The sequence below is a fragment of the Periophthalmus magnuspinnatus genome, unplaced genomic scaffold (genome assembly GCF_009829125.3).
Source record: "Periophthalmus magnuspinnatus isolate fPerMag1 unplaced genomic scaffold, fPerMag1.2.pri scaffold_162_arrow_ctg1, whole genome shotgun sequence".
In the NCBI taxonomy this organism is placed as follows: domain Eukaryota; kingdom Metazoa; phylum Chordata; class Actinopteri; order Gobiiformes; family Gobiidae; genus Periophthalmus; species Periophthalmus magnuspinnatus.
In genome coordinates, this window is record NW_022986716.1 from 2,076 (window position 1) to 17,951 (window position 15,876).

A 15,876-nucleotide genomic window follows, 5' to 3' on the forward strand; every position below is an offset into this window, starting at 1 on the left:
TTTATATGTGGCCCTTAATGAGAAAGGTTTAGACACCCCTGGTTTAAAGCTCCCATATTACACCATTTTCTGATTCTAATAATCGTTTCGTCATCACAAACATACCTGGAATTGTGTTTTGTTTCATTCACACATGTTTGTGTAATCCCTCAGTCGTCCAGGTCTGATCCATAGCAAAAGACGAAGTTTAAATCTGTCAAATGGACAAATCGTTGTTGAAGTTTTGCTGCTCATCCAAGCCTTCTTCTTCAGTTCTGGTCAGATTGCTGGTGGATACTGCCTTATATCTATCTGAAGGGAGGGGCTAAATGGGTCTGAGAATGGAGTCATATGATTCCATCCTCAGATGCAAAGCAAACAAAATAAATAGATATTAACCATGAACCAGGTCGACATCTGCAATCTGAGAAACTCCAAATCCCACCATAGAATTGAATAAAATGACCTGTCTCCTGCACAATGTTAAGATTATGGACTGGTGTGAGGTTGCATAAATCCAACCTTATTGTGCTTTGTTTCCAGGATGTTGAACTGGGTGGTGAAAGTGGTGCCACAGCCTCCGGACCTGCCCAAAAACCAGGAGGCACCCACTGCTGCCCCAACCCCTGCCCCACCAGTATGTGTTGAGAATACATGGACTATGTCATATTAAGCATGGACTAGATTCACTACTGTTATGGTGCTTAATAACTTATAGATACTAAGGGGGTGGAGATTTTTCAGTATTCGTAGATATATACCTCCGATGAAAACCGAATGACCTGGTCATTCATTGATTTTCCTGTACAAGACCCCGGCCACAAGCCTACTTCACCATGCTCCTGCATGACAATTTCTATAAATGTCTATACTTGATACAAAGCAATACACTGCAACTTCACAAACTGATGTGATGTGGAGTAGTTTCATTAGTGGGATGCATGCCGATTGCAATGTGATAGCACTCTGAAGTGGCTTAGTGCAGACTAATATTAAAATACATTTATTACACAAAATTGATGAACTTTCAGCTATGTTATAATGTCAAAAACATGCCTGGAGTTGTGTTTTGTTTCATTCACACATGTTTGAGTAACCCTTATTATTAGTCTGTCTATACCTCCAAAGCTCCAAATGCTCCATTCTACCTTGTGATGTCATGTAGTGGTAGTTTTCAAGTTACCAGCTACCTTTTGCCTTTAGTTTAGTAGAGACTGGCAATTCTAAGTCTGAAATCATCCAAGTGATTCTAGTGAAGGTGTATGGAGTGGAACACTTCCTGTTTTACTACATGACATCACAAGGTGAAACAGTGTTTTCTGTTTGAGAGAAGAACTAAATATGCAGGGTTTGTGTGTTAAACATGTGTGAAGGACACAAAACACAAATTCCAAGTATGTTTGTGAAGAGGAACAGACATTATAACAGAGATCAAAAAATAGAGTAACATGGGCCGTTTAACTATTGATATTTCTTCAACAGGAGAAAAAAGTGACATTCAAAGAAGAAGGTATGAAACGCATGAGGGTAGTCATTTGAGGTAGTCATTCATTATTTTAATGGTCTCTTTCCTTTGAGCAGTTCCAAACACAAACAAAAGCAATGATGTCCCAGCAGCTGAAGGAAGCAGGTCAGTAACAAGATCATATTCAGTGGTGGAATATAATGAAGTAAAAGTAGTTATATATATATATATATATATATATATATTATATATATATATATATATATATATACTATACTATACTACAAATTGTAGGTATCTCTGCTTTACTTAAGTCAATTGGATACTTTTTACTACATTACATTTGAAAGCAGGTATTTGCACTTTCTACTCCACTATTTTTCATGACTGTCTGAGAGCTGCTGAAAAGGCTGAAAGTTTATTTTGAACACGTTCGTAGTTTGTACAAATATAAATATACAAATTTAAAAAATTAAAAACAGCTAGAAAAAATGTATTCCCTTGAACGAAATTCAGCAAAAATCAAAATCACAACGTTTGAAGCTTTATTAGACCTCAAATTGCACAAAATACTTACCATACTTTTTACACCTTATGTACATTTTTAAATGGCTACGGTAATATTTTACTTAGATAGATTTTTGTTCTACCACTGATCATGTTGAGATTGAGATTCAAAAATGTGCAAGTCAGATGGGTGACACTGAGGTATTTATATCACTCAACATTTGTACTGAGCTCTGTTCTCAAAGGAACTGAGAGATTTTGATTTAAAATTCCAGAAACATGACCTGTCTGTGTCCCAGAAACAAGGTCAACATGTTCAAATCAAACAGAGCTTTTATTGATAACAAAAACATTGAAAGGATTTAACAGGGTTTAAGCAAGTACAGACGAGTATGCATTTGCTGTTTAAGGGATGTGCTTTATTTGTTTGTGAATTTTAAGTTTTCAGATTTACTCAAAGAAGTCCCTAGACACTGTAGTGAAACTTGAGATCAAATAATATACTTAATATTATATGTTTTCTCAGGCCTGGCACAGCTGTACTGTCTTGGATCAGTAACGCCATGCCTCAACCTGTGAATGCTAACAACTCTGCCAACAAGGTCAGACCATTTTTATATATGTTATAATTAATATCATGATTACCTTTTTGAATTGAAGCAATACCGTTTTGTCTGATTTATTTTTGTAATAACAGGAAAACAGCCCACCACCAAGGTAACTATTATGACTTGTCCTTGCTGTAGTGAGTGTGATTGATTCGTTGAGGTTGTTATACTTCTGCTTGTATGTGTTGTTGTGTACTTGGGCAAGACCATGGATCTATAATAATAACTGCATTGAGGGTGAGTCCCTCTGTCTCAGGGTGAGATCAACTAGTGGCCACACCCAGGTACTGCAGTTTGTAGGAACTTTTTTGGCCATAAATAATTCTCACATAGAGCACAATGCATTTTTTAGGAATTCAAACTGCCCGTGTTCTGACAGGGCCCCCAGCTTTCACAAAGGTTTGATTTAGCAGGATTCTTCTGCTTCACAACATGAACTTTAAAAAAATTAAATCCTAAAGTGTATAAAAAGTTAGCTTTGTAAGATTTAGCCTAGTCCTGCTCTGAGGCCACAACAGCATTGCTATCACTCTGACTGGTCAGAACTGATCACTAGTACATGTTTCTGATGTCACATGGGTGGGAGGAGCTAGCCCATATTTAGGAAGTAATATGGAAGAGAAAATTATTTTTGGGCCCATGTGCCAATGACCTCAGGCCACTGAAAACAACACAACTCCATCTTGGGTTCACCTTCCAGATTTTATTATACTTCCATAGGCAAGACAATTAACCCTTGACACTTGTATGGTATTTAGAACTAAGATATGTAGAAATTGGATTAGTGACAAACCGTCTGTGTTTTTTTTCCTGTGAATAGTAATAACCCTGAGGACGAGTGAGTAATAAGACCAAACTGCTGCTTTATAGTGTGCTGCTGCAGAAAAATCTATAAATTTTCCTCTGCTACTGATACACTGCCTGGCCAAAAAAAGTCACCACCAATAAAAAAGGTCACTCTAACCATTCGTTGGACTGCCTTTAGCTTTGATTACGGCACACAGCCGCTGTGGCATTGCTTCAATAGGCTTCTGCGATGTCACAAGATTTATTTCCATTGTTTGATTGTGTCTAATCCTTATAAAGTTTGTAGCCACATTACAAACATTTTTCTGCTGGAGAGTCCACCACCTGCTTGTTTCCATGCTGATGGTGTAGGTTGCTTTGCCTAGAATGTTCCACAGTATGGCATTAAACTGAGAAAACAAAAGAAATTAGTTTTATTATATTAATATTTTACTTATTTTTTCATGGAATTTAAAATTATTTAAGTTAATTAAAGGTAACATGTTGATCTAGATATGTTATGTGTTACAGTTAATACCCCATAGAAGCAAAATACCTCCTCTTTGAAAATCTTTGCTTTGTCCCTAACCACACATTCCTCTTCATATGAGTCTATAAGTTTAAGTATGCTTGTCTAATTAACTAAGAAAATGACAGATAGTGATCAGTTTTGCTTAAGCTTATTCACAAAGCTCTTCAAAGTTGTACAATACTGGAGTCAGTTAGCCTCCACTTTCTAAAACATATATGTAATGTATTGTAATTCTAATGTATTTTTTGTGTTTTTAAAGTACATATTTTTCTCCTCCAGCACAGGGATGATAGCCTGGATCTCACAGGGTTTTGACAAAGTTGTTCCTCATCCAGAACTGAAAAATAAAGAGTCTCCTCTACCAGATGAAGCCAGTGGAGGTTAGACCAGCCACTGCACCAGGTAAAAAATCAAATAATATCTGAATATTAAAAAAAAAGAAAGAAAAAAATAGTTGCCTTCTCCACTTTTTCACAAATTACACAATTCGTTTGCAAACATTTGCTATTATAATTGTGAACTAATTGACTTTGGGTAACACTATAATAACTGTACTATTTACAGTTTTAATAAAGCATGAAGAAATATTTAAAATATAGTGAACCAATAGTTTATTAAGAGTGACACAGGCTTAGTAATGACCCGCTGAAAGCCAGGCTCACAGACCAGAGGTGACAGAGCCTTTCTGTGGCAGTGCTATGAAACAGCGCACTCAGCCTATCACATCCTCTCAGTCTTTAACACAGTTTAGGACTAGACTGAAAACCCACCTCTTCTCCCTGGCATTTAATACTAGTTAGACAGGACATCTTGGTGTTTTATTTGTTCTTTTCCTATGTATCATGTTATCTGTATATTTGTTTTTTGTTGACTTTTTTGAAGCACTATATAGATAGATAGATAGATAGATAGATAGATAGATAGATCGATAGATAGATAGATAGATAGATAGATAGATAGATAGATAGATAGATAGATAGATAGATAGATAGATAGATAGATAGATAGATAGATAGATAGATAGATAGATAGATAGATAGATAGATAGATAGATAGATAGATAGATAGATAGATAGATAGATAGATAGATAGATAGATAGATAGATAGATAGATAGATAGATAGATAGATAGATAGATGATAGATAGATAGATAGATAGATACTTTATTAATCCCCCAGACCAGAGAAATTCATTTGTCCAGCAGCAAAACAGAGACATAACATAAATTGCACACAGGTATAAAATCACAAACAGTACAAGGATAATAAAGTGCACCCGATTAACAAGAGCTGTTATACAGTCTTATAGCAGCAGGAATGATCGATCTCCTGAACCTCTCAGTTCTACAGCACAGCGAGAGAAGCCTGGTACTGTGGCTGCTTCTCTGAGCTGACACTAGTCTCGTGCAGCGGGTTGTCTGCTGTTGTTGAGGATGGTCTGCATCAGACTCCTCATCCTCTTCTCCCACCAGCTCCCCAACAGAGTCCACCCTCCCCACCCATCACCGACCACAAACTTTCTGATTAGCTTATCAAGCCTGTTATGGTCCCGCCACAGTAATGCTGTTTCCCAGCACACCACTCCAAAAAACACAGCACTGGCTAAACAGAATGGTAAAAAATATGCAGAAATCATTACAGACAGTCAAAAGATTTAAGCTTCCTAAGAGAGAAGAGTCTGCTTTGTCCTGTTTTGTAAGGCTGCAGTTGTGTGCGCTGACCAGTCCAGTTTGTTGTCAAGATGAACTCAAGATATTTATAAGACTGGACAACCTCAATGCTCTCACCAGCAATTACAACTGGATGTGAGGTATTTTCTAACAGTGCAGCGCTACATCAAACTAGTACTCTTCATTTATTAACACGAACTCATGAAAATTTTGTGCACGTCTCAGGGCTCTCTTCTGTCCTTTCCTGAGAGTTCATTGCTTCATTGTTCACGTCACCTGTGTGGATCACTAAACTCTTCTGACTTTATGTTTCAGTCTCTTGGTCTTTGACACAATAGAAATGAACATTCTTACATTATTCTTATTGCAGTAATAATTTCTAATGATAATAATGTCTTCTTATTGTGTAATAGGAATGCAATAACTGCACATTCCTTTATTCCATGTAACTCCCCTCCTTTTTAATCCTCAAACACACAGTACAGATCTTTATTCAGATTTAACAGTTTCATGTCGCACTGTTGTAGATGAGGTAAACCAGTACGAACATTTGAACGTGTATTGCGCAGCGGACTCCATTTTCTTCTCTTTTTTGCGTAGTTGCGGTGCATGATGGGATATAGAAGTGCGCGAAGTGTGTTCCACTCCATGGAAACGGTGGAAAGGGAAGGGCAGGTTTGTCGGGTGCATTCAGTAGGGTGCGTTGAAATGGGACAGCCCTTGTTGCGCCGGAAATTACGTAACTGCCCTTTACGTAACGCACACTTCGAATGGTGATTCTAAGGTCAATTTGGCCAATTGAGACACGGCAAAGGTCTTAAACTGACCGCTACAAGCTCCACATCACGACAGCAGATCTTCTCCTTTACTGTAATGTGTCCGGAATGACACCATTTGTTGTTCACAAGCAGCACAAGCCCACCCCCCTTGGCTTTTCCACACAGTTTTGCATCTCTGTCAGCACATACCATAGTGAAGCCGGTTATGCTAACAGTGGTGTCAGGGATGTCATCATTGAGCCACGACTCCGTGAAGAAAAACAAGCTACACTCCCGGTAGATCCGCTCGTTTTTCATCAGACCATCCAGCTCTTCACATTTATTAGGAAGCGAGTTGACGTTCCCCATTATGATCAATGGTACAAATGGCTTGTATCTCCACCTCTTAGCCTTTAGCTTCACTCCGGCTCGGCAACCACGGAAAGCCTTTTTAAATTCAGGCGGAATCGGATGTATAATCCCACTTGATTTACATCACAGATGTAAAAGCTCATCCCTTGTGTACTTAAACAGGCACATACTCCAAGAAAAACACACATAGAAGACAGGAGCTGCTCAGACTTGCTGCCACCACGTCGGTGCACAGAATCTGTGGTCAGCTCAAGTTAGTTTAAATGTGCTATAAATAAACTTTAATGGAATGGATAGCCTTACCAGACCAGAGTATTTAATGTCCCAAAAAATGTAAAAGACGACATATGTTTATTTGAAATCAGCATGTTCCTTTGTGAAAGTGATTTGTCGTCTATATAAGTGATCGCTTATTGACCATGTTATTGTGTTTAGCTGCACCAGTAACTGTGGAAGTTAAGCCAAGCCCTGAAGAAAAAGCTGAGAACCATACAAGGTAGAACATTGCACTTGTTTATTTTATGACTTTAATTAAAAAATTAATAGCTGGCTTAGTAAGACACCTTATAGGAGGGGCTTTGATTTACCTCATGCCCTCAACATTTGACACAACAAACACTCCAGATAAGTTAAAGCTATGTAAATAGACAAACTAAAATGGTAAATGGTAATTGGTCACATTTTTATATACTGCTTTTCCACCTTCAAGGCACTTGAGGCACTTTACATCAAGGAACCACTCACCCATTCACACACACATTCATACACCAGTTTACACAGAGACAGGGGGATGACATTGACCAGTTTCTTACCCAAATGTTACATAGTACACCTTTGAATGCCACAATGTTTTAATAAGGACATCTATGGACAGTAGTATGCAATAAATGTTTGTTTTTCAGTATGATCGAGTGGATAAAGTCGGGCATTGAGAAGGTCATCCCTCAGCCTGAGCACCTCAAGGCAAAGGTAGAGAACTTGGCCAAGAACGAGGCTCCTCCTGCACCCAAAGGTAACAACTACATGTATCCATTTTATCCGCTGAGTTAGTTTATCCTTCAGTTTAACCTCACAGTGATGTGTGTTTGTTTTCAGTTGAAGCTCCTCCACCTACTCCATCACCAAAACCAGCTGCAGAGGAGACGTATGTGTACAGTGATCAGATACTGTGTTATATTCTACATACACTCACTTTGTACTCAGCTGTAATGTGCAAATGCTTTTAGACGCATTTGGTGGACTGTGATCACAGAGCCTACATGTCTCTTCATAGTATAATTGAACAATAGAAATAATTATAAGGCACTGGATTTATAAGCACCTTTCAAAACATCCCAAGGGTTTTACATTCCATTATTCATTCACTCTACACTGTAGCCACGGCTGCTCTGGGGCAGACCGACGGTAGAAAGGCTGCCAATCGGCCCCTCCAACTACCACCAACACTCACACACCACATTCATTCTAGGCTTGATATTGCCTAAGGACACAACAACAGTTTGCCCTAAAGCGACTGTTGTCTCCCATCCAAGAACAGACCAGGCCCATTGTTAAACTAACCCTATTGCACTGGGCGTGGTTAGTGCAGTGGAGCAAAAAAGTATTTAGTCAGCCAACAATTATGCAAGTTCTCCCACTTAAAAAGATGAGAGAGGCCTGTAATTTTCATGATAGGTACACTATCAACTACAACTATGAGTTTCAAAATGGGGGGAAAGAATCCAGGAAATCATGTTGTAGGATTCTTAATGATTTTTAATTCCTCTGTAAAATAAGTACTTGGTCATTTACAATTAGGCAAGATTTCTGGCTCTCACAGACCTGTAACTTCTGCTTTAAGAGGCTCCTCTGACCTCCACTCGTTACCTGTATTAATGGCACATGTTTGAACTTGTTATCAGTATAAAAGATACCTGTTCACAACCTCCAGGGACCCAAATCTTGCAGTGCCAGATGTGTCCCCCTGCTTAAGCCAGTACATGTCCAGGCCCGTCTGAAGTTTGCTAGAGAGCATTTGGATGATCCAGAAGAGGACTGGAAGAATGTCATATGGTCAGATGAAACCAAAATAGAACTTTTTGGTAAAAATTCAACTTGTCGTGTTTGGAAGAGAAAGAATGCTGAGTTGCATCCAAAGAACACCATACCTACTGTGAAGCATGGGGTGGAAACATCATGCTTTGGAGCTGTATTTCTGCAAACGGACCAGGATGACTGATCTTTGTAAAGGAAAGAAAGTATGGGGCCATATATCGTGAGATTTTGAGTGAAAACCCCTTCCATCAGCAAGGGCATGAAAGATGAAATGTGGCTGGGTCTTTCAGCATGACAATGGTCCCAAACACACTGCCCGGGCAACAAAAGAGTAGCTTCGTAAAAAGCATTTCAAGGTCCTGGAGTGACCTAGCCAGTCTCCAGATCTCAACCCCATAGAAAATCTTTGGAGGGAGTTGAAAGTCTGTGTTGCCCAGCAACAGCCCCAAAACACCACTGCTCTAAAGGAGATGTGCATGGAGGAATGCAACAGTGTGTGAAAACCTTGTGGAGACTTACAGAAAACATTTGTCTTCTGTCATTGCCAACAAAGTATATAACAAAGTATTGAGATGAACTTTGTTACTGACCAAATACATATTTTCGACCATTATTTGCAAATAAATTCTTTAAAAAGCAATCAAATTTTCAATCAAATGTCAAGTGTACCTATGATTACTGGCCTCCATCAGAAAAGTTACATAGTGTCTCTTTAAATATACTTTAATCATTCATGTAAAACATTTGAACATTAACTTATGTCTTGTTCTTCCAGACCTTCAGTAGAGCAGCAGTCCAAGTAGGTGCAGTTTAAACTCAGAGCTGTGCTTCATAATATTTATAATGTCCGACCTGTTTATTCCACTGTATGTGTCCTCAGTGTGGTGGGCTGGATCGTCAATGGTATTGGACGGATGCTTCCTCAGCCTGTTCTCAAATTGGTGAGTTATGTAATTATAATTATAAATATAGCCGGAAGCAGCAATAATCGGCTGTTGCCCGCACACCGACCCGCAAGTGTAGGGGGGCTGTCATACCCTCAATTTCCCTCTGTACATTACAGCCACAGCCAATTGTCTTCTCTTTTCTTCCTCTTTGCTACAGAAATGGCGGCATTTTTACAAAGTAAAACATTTTGGGTTAAGTATGCAGCTGTAAATCATGTACAAAACATGTGAATAACTTTTGATGCTCTTTCTCTGACAAACGCCCAAGGAGAAGTTCTTTAAAGTCCCATATGTTAAAAACCTGACAGTTTGTGATATTTAGAAGCACAAGTTTTCGGCATTGTTCACTGGGTGAAAAATGTGAGGTTGGTCCCAAGAAAAATAACAAGAAAGAAGAAGAATATTCCAATGTGAAAACAATGTTCCAGTTTTTGTTTTGTTTTTTCCCTATGTCAGGAAGAGGGTTCCTCATCACTACAGGCACTTCATTTGCTGTCAGTTCACTCATGTGGCCATTTTTGCAACATATTTTCGATATTAATCTGGAGCTCGGACCAATTTTTTTTTTTTTTTTTTTTTTTTTTTTTTTTTTTTGAAGAGAATGCACTTTGAAAATACATAATATCACTTTTCAAGAGATAAATATTTCAATTTTGACATTTTTTCTTCACAGGAAAATGGTGACAGTGTACAAAACAGTAAGTAGCAGCAAACATCTAAACATACATTATTATACATGATCAAAAATAATCAAATTCTTAACACATCTGAAACATTTATTTCACTAAGACAGGAACACAGCTGAAACATTCATTTCACAAAGACAGGAATACAGCTGAAACATCTTCACATTTGTTGTTTTCATTTGGTTTAGGTTTTTCAAAATATCCCCTAAACTACATTTTGGAGACATTGGAGTGGTTCACTCATTCATGATTGGATTTGAGACACCTTATTGGTTGATGGAATTTTCTGATATTTTAGTAATAAAATATTGTGGTGATAAAAAAAATAAATAAATAAATAAATCTATTATATTTATTTATTTATTATATATATATATATATATTTTGATCATCTGATTGGTTGCTTAAGAGTTTTCCAACACATGATTGGTTGATTGGTTTTGCCAGCTGCAGCTGATTGGCCGATGTATGTGTCAGTTAATTGGAGGCGGGCTCTAACCTCTTCTCTCTGTGTTTCAGGGGGAAAAGGTGGATAGAGCCCCTTCCACTGACTCTACCCTCAGCTGCGGTTCTGCGAGTGGAAGACTAGACTTTAAAATATAGCAGTAACTTTGAAAGAATGCAGAGGTTAAATATGGTAAAAGCTGCATTTCATTTTCTCAATGATGAAAGTGTACTCACTGACAGAACATGGCTGTTTTTATGCGGGTATAATAATTATATGGGTCTTTGGACTTCTGTAAACCTGTTGAGAAAGTAATAAATAACTAAAATGAAGAGTGATATTGTAAATAGGATGAGCTCCTTAGAAGTTAGTGGAATAATTGTACAATTTAAAGTAACTTCATAAATCAAAAAAAAAATTTCACTAAGACACTTTTTCACTACTACAACAATGGTGTACAATAAAGATATTTATTGATGACTGCATAGAGACTCAAATAGGCCCAGGACTACAGAGGTGCAAAAGGTTCTACAGGGGTGCCAAAGGGTCTATAGGGTTCAACAGAGTCTAGAGAAGTGCAAAAGGGTCTACAGGAGTGCAAATGGGTGCACTGCAACCTCATTTAAAAATGTTTGCACCCTAATTTCAGGTATCTAAAATAATGCCCTCTGAATCTCCCTCAGTCAGTTTGGCTTGTACCCATTCCTGACCTCAAAAGAGGCCTCTGTCTCAGGCAGTTAGTTGGTGAGGTCTTCAGGCTTAAAGATAAGCAAGAGACACGGGGGGCAGGGAGGGGTCAAGAGAGAAGAGACAGACTGTGTTGCTGGTATAGGCTTGTATAAAATAGGGTAGTTCTGGGTAATTAGAGGTGTGGTTGAGGTAAACTGTGGTTTGCTGGAGAGGAGCTCCTGAATCTCAGTCTCAATCTCATATTAACACATTGGGAGACTGTATATGTACATAAGAATTCATATTGTTGGTATGTTTTTCTCTTGTGAATATTCATGTAAATAGCTTTTAATACAGTTCATTGTAATCAGTGTAAAAGTAAATCTTATTTCATTTGGGTGAAATGGTTGAGCAGAAAACAGACGGGTGTGTGGGGTGTGTTGTTGAATATTTTCGGTTTCATGCATTTCTTACTATTCACTAATGTTTCATGATTATTTTGGTCAGTTATCAGTTCAAATCTTGTTCATAAACAACAGTGTGACAAAGCCACAAGGGACTGATATGTTTAGATGCTGCAAATATTTCTGCCAACAGATGACTAGCCCTGATTACTCTTCACAAAAAGTACAAGCATGTACCATGTTAAAAGTAATGCTGCCACTTGCGCCTTCGTAAACTCAGTGTTAGTGTGTTTAATTCATTAGATTAAATGTGACCACTGCATTTTGTTTTATATATATATAATATAATATTATATAATATATATATATATATATATATATATATATATATATATATATATATATAATATATATATATATATATATTATATATAATTATTATTATTATTATTATTATTATCTTAATCTGACCTGATGAGATTATCCCACTTTACCTCTCCCATTGTTTCAGTGCTGAATACTGTTTACAATACAATGTGCTGGTGCTGGTCCGTTTTACACACTTCTGCTGTTTTGTCATGTGGATTAATTATAAGATGCAGTATATGTGATGTAATATGTGAATAACATGTGTAATTGAAAATAACAGAACCAATCATGTGTCTGGGAAAAATAAATATATATTGTACTAAGTTGTCTTCATTACTGCTAGTTTGATGGTGTCGCTGTGGTCAAAGTCAATCAACCAATCAGTTCTCTCTATTTTAAAAATACTTGTTTCTTTAAAGGGCCCACATTACGCTATTTTCTGATCTATGTTATAATGTTGTTTCTTCATCACAAAAATACCTGGAGTTGTGTTTTGTTTCTTTCACACATGTATAACACACAAACCGTCAGGATGAAAACACTTCCACCTTGTGATGTCTTGTGGTAATACAGGAAGTGCTCCACTGTGCTTTAAACTCTATACACTTTCACTAGAATCATTTCAGCCCTGGAATTTCCAATCTCTACTGAACTAAAGGTAAAAGGAGCTGTTAACTAGAAAACTACCGCTTTATGACATCACAAGGTGGAACAGAGCATTTTGAGCTTTTGTAGAAAAAATAAATAATAAAAGGTTACTCAAACATGTGTGAATGAAATAAAACACAACTCCAGGTTTTTAATAGGGTAACATCATGATAACACAATTTGAAGTAAACAGTAGTAGTGATCCATAAAAATTGCTCAAGTAAGAGTATAAAAGTATATGGGTGAGTATACTATTACTCCTAAGTAAAAGTAAAATCTGTCAACTGCACAAAAAGTTGTAGGACCGTTTAGCTCAGTAGAGATTCAATTCAATTCAAGATTCATTCAGTAATTCCAGAGCTGAAATCATCGAAATTAATCTAGTGAAGGTCTATGGCAGGGTTGTCAAACTCATTTTCACTGACGGCCACATCAGCAAAATGGCTACCATCAAGGGCCAGATGTAACCTGTGCGGAGGATAAATGTCACTAAATGTAAACCGAATGTCATGTAAAATAAATGTAATTACTTTTTAATTTGTTAAATAACGGTTTCTGTGATAAACTGACATTTTAAAAGTGTGTATTTGGTCGAGACACACCTGCTCACAGACCTTCAGCTCTGCTTCAAATATGGCCTTTTACAGCCTTTTAATTATTGGACAATTTGTTATTTTTCTTGCAGACTAAACTTTTGCATTCTTAGCTCCGTGTCCATGCCAACAATTTTCCTCTTCATGAACATTTTGTGATGATTATTTGCAAATATTTCTCAGTTCCACTTGCTGGAAACATCTCATTAGTTATTGTCAGTGCACACATTAAAGCAGTATAGACTTATTGTAAAATGACAGTCATGCCTTTTAATTTATCTTCTCGCGGGCCACATAAAATGACATGGCATTTGGCCCCCGGGCCTTGAGTTTGACACATGTGGTCTATGGAGTTTAAAACCACATTGGAGCACTTCCTGTACACATGACATCACAAGGTGGAACATAATGTTTTCTGTTTTTCTGTCCTAAATATGTGGGGTTTGTGTGTTAAATGTTTGTGAATGAAACAAAACACAACTCCAGGTGTGTTAGGGTTAGGGTTAGAGGTGAGAAAGAGATGAGAAAACAACATTATAACATAGATCAGAAAATAGCGTAATATTGGTCCTTTAAGTAGGTGTAAGAGTATTATGTCTGGAAAAGTAAATGTGCTTGTGTAAATCATAACATTTAGATATTAACATTTAACATTTAGAGGCACAATTTCTTTAAGTTGATCACATTAAAAAATATATTAAATTAAACACAATAATTCACAGATATTATAGATGTTGTTGGTCATGTGGCATCTCTTGTAAAAATACTGTATCTTGATTGTAGCAGCAGTGAACAGCAGCCAGGCAAAAATGACCTGGTTTTGGAGGATCTCGAACAAAACAATGAAAAGCAGAAAAGCCTGCTCAGAAAGAAGACAAGCCACCAAGAAACAGGTACATTATATATTATGTTATATTATATTATATATATGTTATATTATATTATGTTTCATGTGAGGTTTAAGGTTAAAGGTGCACTATGTTACTTTTGTGGTCAGGGGTTCGCCACCTCCTTGTCTCCATGGTGTTACTGGTTATGCTGGAACATTCCACCATATGTTGTTATTTAGGTTATGTTTTTACTGCTCAAAATACCTAAAAAAAAACAATGGCATCACCTTCTTGTGTCCATGGAGCTGGTGGACTATCCACTGGAAAAGTTCTATACTGCTGCTTTACATTTACTTTCCCCATAGAGAAATCCAGTGTCATTCTGTGCTTTTGGGGCCGCCTGTAAAGACTGTGCTTTTGGGGCCGCCTGTAAAGAACAGTGTATTTGGGCATGTTTTTTGAGTTTCAGTGGTGAGAGCTTCTTCATGTGTAGTATTTAAGTACTACACATGAAGAATCTCTCATGTGTACAAGATATTTTCAGATGATAAACCTGACCTGTTGTGTTCAGTCTGAAGATGCAGAGGCCCAAACAGAACATCCAGTTCTGAAGGACAGCATCAAAAAGGAGACTGAGGAGGCAGTGCTGGCCCAGATGGAGGAGAGGTGGGACACTATAGCATAGGTTAAAGGTGCATTATGTAGCTTTTCTGGTAGGGCATCTGACACTTCTTCACAGACATGCTATTGCTTTGCTTGGAATGTTCCATAATACCACATTAAACTGATCAAACTTTAATACCTGTCAGAACTTTAATACCTTGCCTCTTCTTGTTAAGACAAAGGTTAAATATATCATTAGTAAATACACTCTAAATGTATTCAATAACAGGAGTTTTTACTGCTAAAAGAAAATGCGGTTTCCTACTGTAAATAATCTCATCTCTCCACAGATCTGACCTGGTGGTGTTGCCTCCTATCAAATAGATAAGTTTAATAAGTTTAATACCTTGCTGCTGAACATTTCACCCAATGCAATACATCTTAATGGAGACATGTACGTGTGGTGGACCATCCAGCACAAAATGTACCTTGTGTCCCCTTAAAGCCAGGGCTATGAAACTATAGGACTTGCTGCCATGGGCGCCATCATTGTGATTCAGGTTGAGCCGTTTTAAAGCCTCCAGAGAATCGCTTTTACACAAATCAACACTACTTTTATATCAGAGTTTAGCAGCAAAACTTTTCTCAAATTCTCCATTGAAATAAATGGGATTCCCTACTTAACTGGAAGTGCCACCATAAAGAAAGCACAGTTTAGTTGCATTTAGGGCAAAAGTGGACTGGGCCGAAAAAGGCCAGAATTCTTTTTCATTGTAAATCCCAGCACTATTTCTTGTTTTGTCCTGTAGGCTGCAGTTGGAGCGTCTGGCTGCAGCTCGTGCTGCAGAGGAGTTGGCCCTCAGAGCAGCAGAGGAGGCTGTGAGACAACTGGAGCAGGAACATGCAGCAAAGATCATCATAGACTCCATCACTGAACCACAAGATCAGTGAGTACTTTTACACACTTTTAC

General features: G+C 37.6%; 1 long non-coding RNA gene across 1 annotated transcript; it reads left to right on the forward strand.

Annotated features, from left to right (window-relative positions):
* Positions 1 to 1,579: 1,579 nt before the first annotated feature.
* On the forward strand, positions 1,580 to 2,554 carry LOC129457418 (uncharacterized). The gene is made up of 2 exons (XR_008649248.1): positions 1,580 to 1,609; positions 2,478 to 2,554. It is a non-coding gene; the product is annotated as an uncharacterized LOC129457418 (long non-coding RNA).
* Positions 2,555 to 15,876: the final 13,322 nt, after the last annotated feature.